General features: G+C 51.4%; 1 long non-coding RNA gene across 1 annotated transcript; it reads right to left on the bottom strand.

Annotated features, from left to right (window-relative positions):
* Positions 1-1437: 1437 nt before the first annotated feature.
* LOC309657225 lies at positions 1438-3554 on the bottom strand. The gene is made up of 2 exons (XR_014261722.1): positions 2868-3554; positions 1438-1779 (listed from the first exon to the last, which is right to left on the bottom strand). It is a non-coding gene; the product is annotated as an uncharacterized lncRNA (long non-coding RNA).
* Positions 3555-6000: the final 2446 nt, after the last annotated feature.

Raw genomic sequence — 6000 nt, 5'->3', positions numbered from 1 at the left:
CCTGTGATAGTTTGTTAGCGTTATTGTAACGAAATACCACAAATTGGGCGGCTTAGATAACAAAAGTGTATTTCTGGAGGCTGGGAGTCTGAGATCAAGGTGTCAGCAGGGTTGGTTCCTTCTGAGGACTGTAGGGCAGAATTGGATCCAGGCCTCTCCCTTAGCTCCTGGGGGTTTTCTGGGAGTTTTTGGCATTCCTTGGATTTTAGATTCATCACCCCAATCTTTGTTTTCATCTGCACATGACCGTCTCCCTGTGTGTGAGTCTCTGTGTCCAAATTTCCCCTTTTTATAAGGACACTGGTTGTACTGGATGAGGGGGCCCACCCTATGATTTCATCTTAACTTCATCATCTGCAATGACCTTGTTTCCAAATAAGGTCATATTCCCGGGTACTGGGGGTTAGGACTTCAACATCTTTTTGGGGAAGACACAATTCAACCCACAGCACCACCTCACAGAATCGCTGAGTGGATTAAATGAGCTAAGACATGAAGCGCCTGCCACAGAATCATCATTCAACAAATGCTCATTATTATCATATTGTTATTTGCTGCACAGTGGTTGCCAGCGTGCTGCAAAATGTCCTGCGGGACAGCGATGATTCTGACAACGCTCCGAGTCCTACTTCATCGGTGACCGAGAGACTGTCAATTGTCGCCCACGTCAAATACTATTGCAGTTGTTATCAGTCCTTCATGATGGTTCCTAGGTCATCACGGATGGTGGGTGGGGTGACTAAGTGCTCCCAAGGTACCCTTGACAAAGCCACGGCGTGTGCCATGTCTCTGGGTTATGGACAGGCTGGAAGCCCCAGGGGCTGTCAGGGGGTGACGCTGGGATTCCCACAATGTGCCCAGGCCTCCTTCGTGTGTGGCCGTGCTGGTGGGGACCGCAGCTCCCTAGCTGGCAGGCAAGAGCCAGCCCCTCATGGGTGGGTGTGAGCTGCTCAGGCATCTCCATGGAGGGGTCGGGGGCAGATTGAATCTCAGATTGGTGCCTGCCTCCTGCACTTAAGCTACCTCTTCACTCAGCGCTTTGTGAAGCTCAAGTTCAAAGTGCGGCCGGAAAGACCTGATAATGAATCTTAGCCACTGAGGATACAAAGCTTTCATTATGGTGCTTGTAAATGTATATGTGTGCTTCCTCGTGTTTCTTCTGGTTTCCAATTGCTCCCCTGTGCCCATTTATAAAAGTGCTTTGAAAGTTGGGGAATTTGAGGCCTGAGCAGGCAGCCCAGCAGGGGTGAGGGGAGATGGCCAGGAAATAGCTATGGATTGGCCCGTGGAGCAAAGATCCTGATAAAGACAATTCTGGAAGAGTGTCTGGTGGTGTAAGCTGTAATAATAACTAGCATTTATCAAGCGTCTACCATGCCCTGAGCACCACACTCATGGGTCATTTTCTTTAGTCTTCACAGCAATGACACACAGCCAGTAGTTTAATTATGTTTGTATTTTACAGATGAAGAAAAGAAACAAAGGGTTAGGGACTTGCCCAAGGTCACATTGCCAAGAAATGACAATGAGCAATTTGAACCCAAGCCTGATTCCAAGGCCTGAGCCCTTGCCCACGATGCTGTTCTGCCTTCCACAGGCTCTGATGAGGTCCCCAAGTCTGGAGCAGAGCAACCGAGTCTCTCTGTAGCCTATGTACCCACGGAAAGCCAGAGACCAGACGGCTGAGCCAGTGTGCGGCGGCTCCCCATGTCCTTTGTGAGGCCGATGAAAGAACTGGTCCAGATCATGTAACCCACACTCAGGAAGATGTGAAGAGGACTATAAACAGCAATAAAAAAGAACAAACTCCTGTGACACCGGACCATCAGGGAAACCTCACAGATACAATGCCGGACGCAAAAGCGCCCATACTGTATGATACTGTCAGGAGGGCAGGGACATTTGGGGACGCCTGTTGTGATGAAACGGCTCAGATCTTGAATTGTGTGGTGGTTACCCAGGTGCACATATACGTAAAAATTCACCAAGCGGCATGCTTCAGATCTGTGCCTTTTATGGTCCCTCCAATAAATTAAAAAGACGTAAAAACAAAAAACAAAAAACTGCAGAAAATTCAGTCAAGAGTGACAATTGGTGGATTAAGCTCTCTCTAAAAGAAGAAGTGTGTTTGGATGAGGTGGGGGGAGAAGGTGATTGCACCTGGTGGTTTTATCAGCCAAGATCCTGACCCACAGCTTGGCCCCTTCTCTCTTACAAAAGTCCACATCTGGCGCAGAGGGCAAAATAGCATATATTGCTCTCTTAATTCATTTACGCATCCCCTCATTCATCCCTTCAGCGTTCAAAGGCATTTGTGGGGGCCTGCTGTGTGCTGAGCACAGCACTGCATCCCAGGGATACAGCAGGGAACAGAACATCTGCTCTCGGGTTGCTATCATCCTAGCTGGGACTGAGATGATTGTCACTTTAAAATGATAAGTAAAGTAGCCAGTATGTTAGCTGGAGAAAAATCAAACAGGGAGAGGAGTGAGGAACGAAGGGCAGGCTGCATCTGCCAAGAGAATAGTCCCGGAAGGCCTTCTCCCTGAGAAGCTGACATTCCAGCAGAGGTGGAAAGGAGGACTCTGGGGACCGTGCAAATGCCCCAGATGGGTGGGCGCAGGCCTGGCAGTGGGGGGTCAGGGTGGAGGGGAGATTAAGGGAGAGCCACACAGATAAGGTCAGGGAAGTGATGGAGGGCCCGGCGAGGGTAGGGCTTGTGTAGATTTTGGGCCTTACCCAGACTGAGGCAGGGTTCTGATCGGAGGGCTGACATGATATTTGTAAAGGGGAACTGGGCTGTTGCTGCTGCACTGGGAGGACACTGCAGGAGGACCACGGAGAGGCAAGTCCTGAGGCTCACTCACGGCACTGCGTCTCTGCTCTCCTACCCCGGCTTCTCCAGTGGACTGTGGCCTCCATCCAGGGCGGTGGAGAGAAGGGGAAGGGACTTCTCCCTGTGTGGGGAGCCTCCCCATGTGTGGAGGCTACCAGGACAGGCTGCAAGCGGGTGAGGAGCGGCCCCAAGCCTCTCTGCACAGGGAGGGTGAAGGGTTTTCGAGAATGCAGAATGCAGGCATGGGCTGTTTCCTTGTGATTACTCTGGAGGCTTTCCAAGGAGGCAAAGTTTGCCTGGCAAGGTTTATCAGAAGTTCCTGACCGTAGCCAGAGGGGGAGAGAGGAGGTGGAGACCGTGAGACCACGGCAGGCAGGGCGGCGCCCTCCTCTCCTGCTCTGAGAACTGCTGCCAGCTGGGGGGTGGGGAGGTGCCTTTTAATAGGGGGAGGCTGGAGTGGAGGAAGGGAGGAGCCCCTGAATTCGTAGGCCCGGCTCACCCAGCGCCTGCTGTGTGGCTTGTGCACATCAAGCTCCCACTCTGGCCGGTTCTCCCGCCTTCAAAAATACAGGGCGGGGCCAGAGGCTCCTGGTTGTCCTTCACCCTACACCTTATCCAGAGAGCCCACCCAGCGCCTGGTCTATACACAGGGCCTGGGTGGGCCTCCAGGAGCTCAGACCCAGAGTCTCCTAGAGCTGAACCTTGGTCACCCAGTGGCTTCTTACCTCTCCCAGGGGTGAAGTGTGAAGCTGACACCTGCTTGTGGGTGTGTCCCAAGTACGCTGATGTCTTGCCTTGTCCTCATTGCCCGTGTCATCTCCCCAAGGAAATGTGCCAAAACTTGCACTTGAAAACACAGTACCGGTCTGCCTTCCCGTGTTTTGAAGGCACACCTACTCCCTGCAGACACATTCACAGCTCCCTGTGGCCTAAAGAGTAGAAGTCTGTCTCTGTAAACTGGTCTCCAAGGCCCCCCCAGTTGAGGCACCTTCCTCCACTCCTCCTCCCCCCAACCCCCCCACTCAGCCCCTTGAATCTCTGTTGCCTCCTCAACTCTCAGGAGGACATCGCTTTCCAGCCTCAGGCCCTTGATTCAGCTTTTTTTTTTTTTTAATAAATTTATTTATTTCTTTGTTTATTTTTGGCTGTGTTGGGTCTTTGTTGCTGCGCACGGGCTTTCTCTAGTGGTGAGCGGGGGCTACTCTTTGTTGCGGTGCGCGGGCTTCTCATTGCAGTGGCTTCTCTTGTTGTGGACCACGGGCTCTAGGCACGCGGGCTTCAGTAGTTGTGGCACGTGGGCTCAGTAGTTGTGGCTCGTGGGCTCTAGAGCACAGACTCTGTAGTTGTGGCGCATGGGCTTAGTTGCTCTGTGGCATGTGGGATCTTCCCGGGCCAGGGCTCAAACCCGTGTCCCCTGCATTGGCAGGTGGATTCTTAACTAGTGCGCCACCAGGGAAGTCCCCCTTGATTCAGCTTGGCCTGGAAGGTCTCCAACTCCATCGGCTAGACATCTGCAGAGAGAGACCTTTATACTGGTGTGTTTTACAAAATATTATTGAATTCTCATTAAAACCCCAGGGGACAGGTATCATTCCCCTCCTTTAGAGCTGAGAGATTGAGGGATTTGCCTAAAGTCACAGAGCCAGGAGGTGGTGGGGCCAGAAGCCATACTCAGATCCCCTGAGACTCCAGCGCTGAGCCCCTGACCACTCACACTGCTTTTCCCAGCTCCTGTCTACAGGTGGGTCTCTGCTCTGGATGGACTACAGTTGTCTGAGGATAGTGTGGGCCATGGTTGTCCAGCACATCCTCTTTTCCTTGCTCCACTGGGAGCACTTCCTATCACCCAGCTCAGGACTGATAGTGCAGGCTCTTCTGGGCAGCCACCCTGGGGCAGGACTGGCTCTCCCAGGTGTCCCCAGCATCCCCTGCAATAGGCAGGTAGACTAACTGCTGCCCAGACATGCAGCTACCATGACTCACCCACACCCGCCCCAAGAAGAGCTGTGGAAACCAGCTGGGTGCGTCCGAGCTGGCAAAGCAGCCCATCCGTCCACTCTCCCCGCCAGCCCAGGCCTCAGCAATTTGATTCTTGCTTTTCCCACTTGGATGATGGGCTTAAGGAGATAATGCTTTAACTCTCTAGATCTGACCACCAGTTGGATCTCCATCTTCCTCCATCAAAATCCACATAATCCATGTTCCCTGAGATCATGAGAAAGATCTTCTTGTAAACTGGGCCTCAAATTCTGGGGAATATCTTCCTCTTGGATACCAATAATGGCTGCTAACATTCTTCAACAGCCGACTGTACGCTTGGCACTGTTCTAAACATAGCAAAACTTTTGCCTTTCCCTTGATCCTAGGTAGGAGAACAGGGCAAAGCCTGTATCCAGTTGCTTAGATGCAGTAACTGAGTGTCGGGGTGAGGAAGGAGCTAACCAGGGTCACTGTTTGTGACAGAGTGAAGTCGTGTAACTTTGGTCTTCCGTCTTCTGTCTCCACTAGCTTCCGTGCTATTCCCAAGGCATCAAGCCACCTTCCAGCAGCATGGAGGATTCTGTTTCAGAGCAAAGGTTAACCCAGGAGGAAGTTACCAATGTACACAGCTTTGATGTTATGACTCCATCTTTATTAGAAATGGGAGCGAGCCAAGGAGAGGGCCCTGGTGAAACCTGAGATAATGAATGTGGTCAGAAACAGGCACGGATCCAAGTAGGCCCTGGTACAAAAGCAAAGTTAATGCCCTGAACTAAAATGCTAACGGAGGCAAAATGGGGCCAGCAGCACACAATTTTCTAGAGTGGTTTAGTGAATTGAGTAGAGCGTGCTAGTTCCCTACATTGTGTAAGAGCAGACTGTAAATGGCTCAGAAAGCTGACACTGAAAGCTTTCAGCAAACTTGACTTTTAAAAAGCACATCATTTCGAACCCAGGAGGTGAACGTAGCAGGCCAGCTTTCAGAGGCTATCTCTTTGTTGATGTTGGTTTTAAGAGCCGCACCATCATTTTAGATCAGAGTTGATTTGCTATTTACACCTGGTGAATCTTTGTCCTGCAGAGACAGTCAACTCAGGAAGAGGGGTTGCTAAGAGTGGGAGGAAGAATACAATCCTGATACCCAGCTCAAGGGAGTTTCAGGCACCAGATCCAGAGATTCAAAC

This window comes from Balaenoptera physalus (assembly GCF_965194825.1).
Source record: "Balaenoptera physalus genome assembly, chromosome: 3".
In the NCBI taxonomy this organism is placed as follows: domain Eukaryota; kingdom Metazoa; phylum Chordata; class Mammalia; order Artiodactyla; family Balaenopteridae; genus Balaenoptera; species Balaenoptera physalus.
This window is presented reverse-complemented; position numbering and strand designations above follow the sequence as displayed.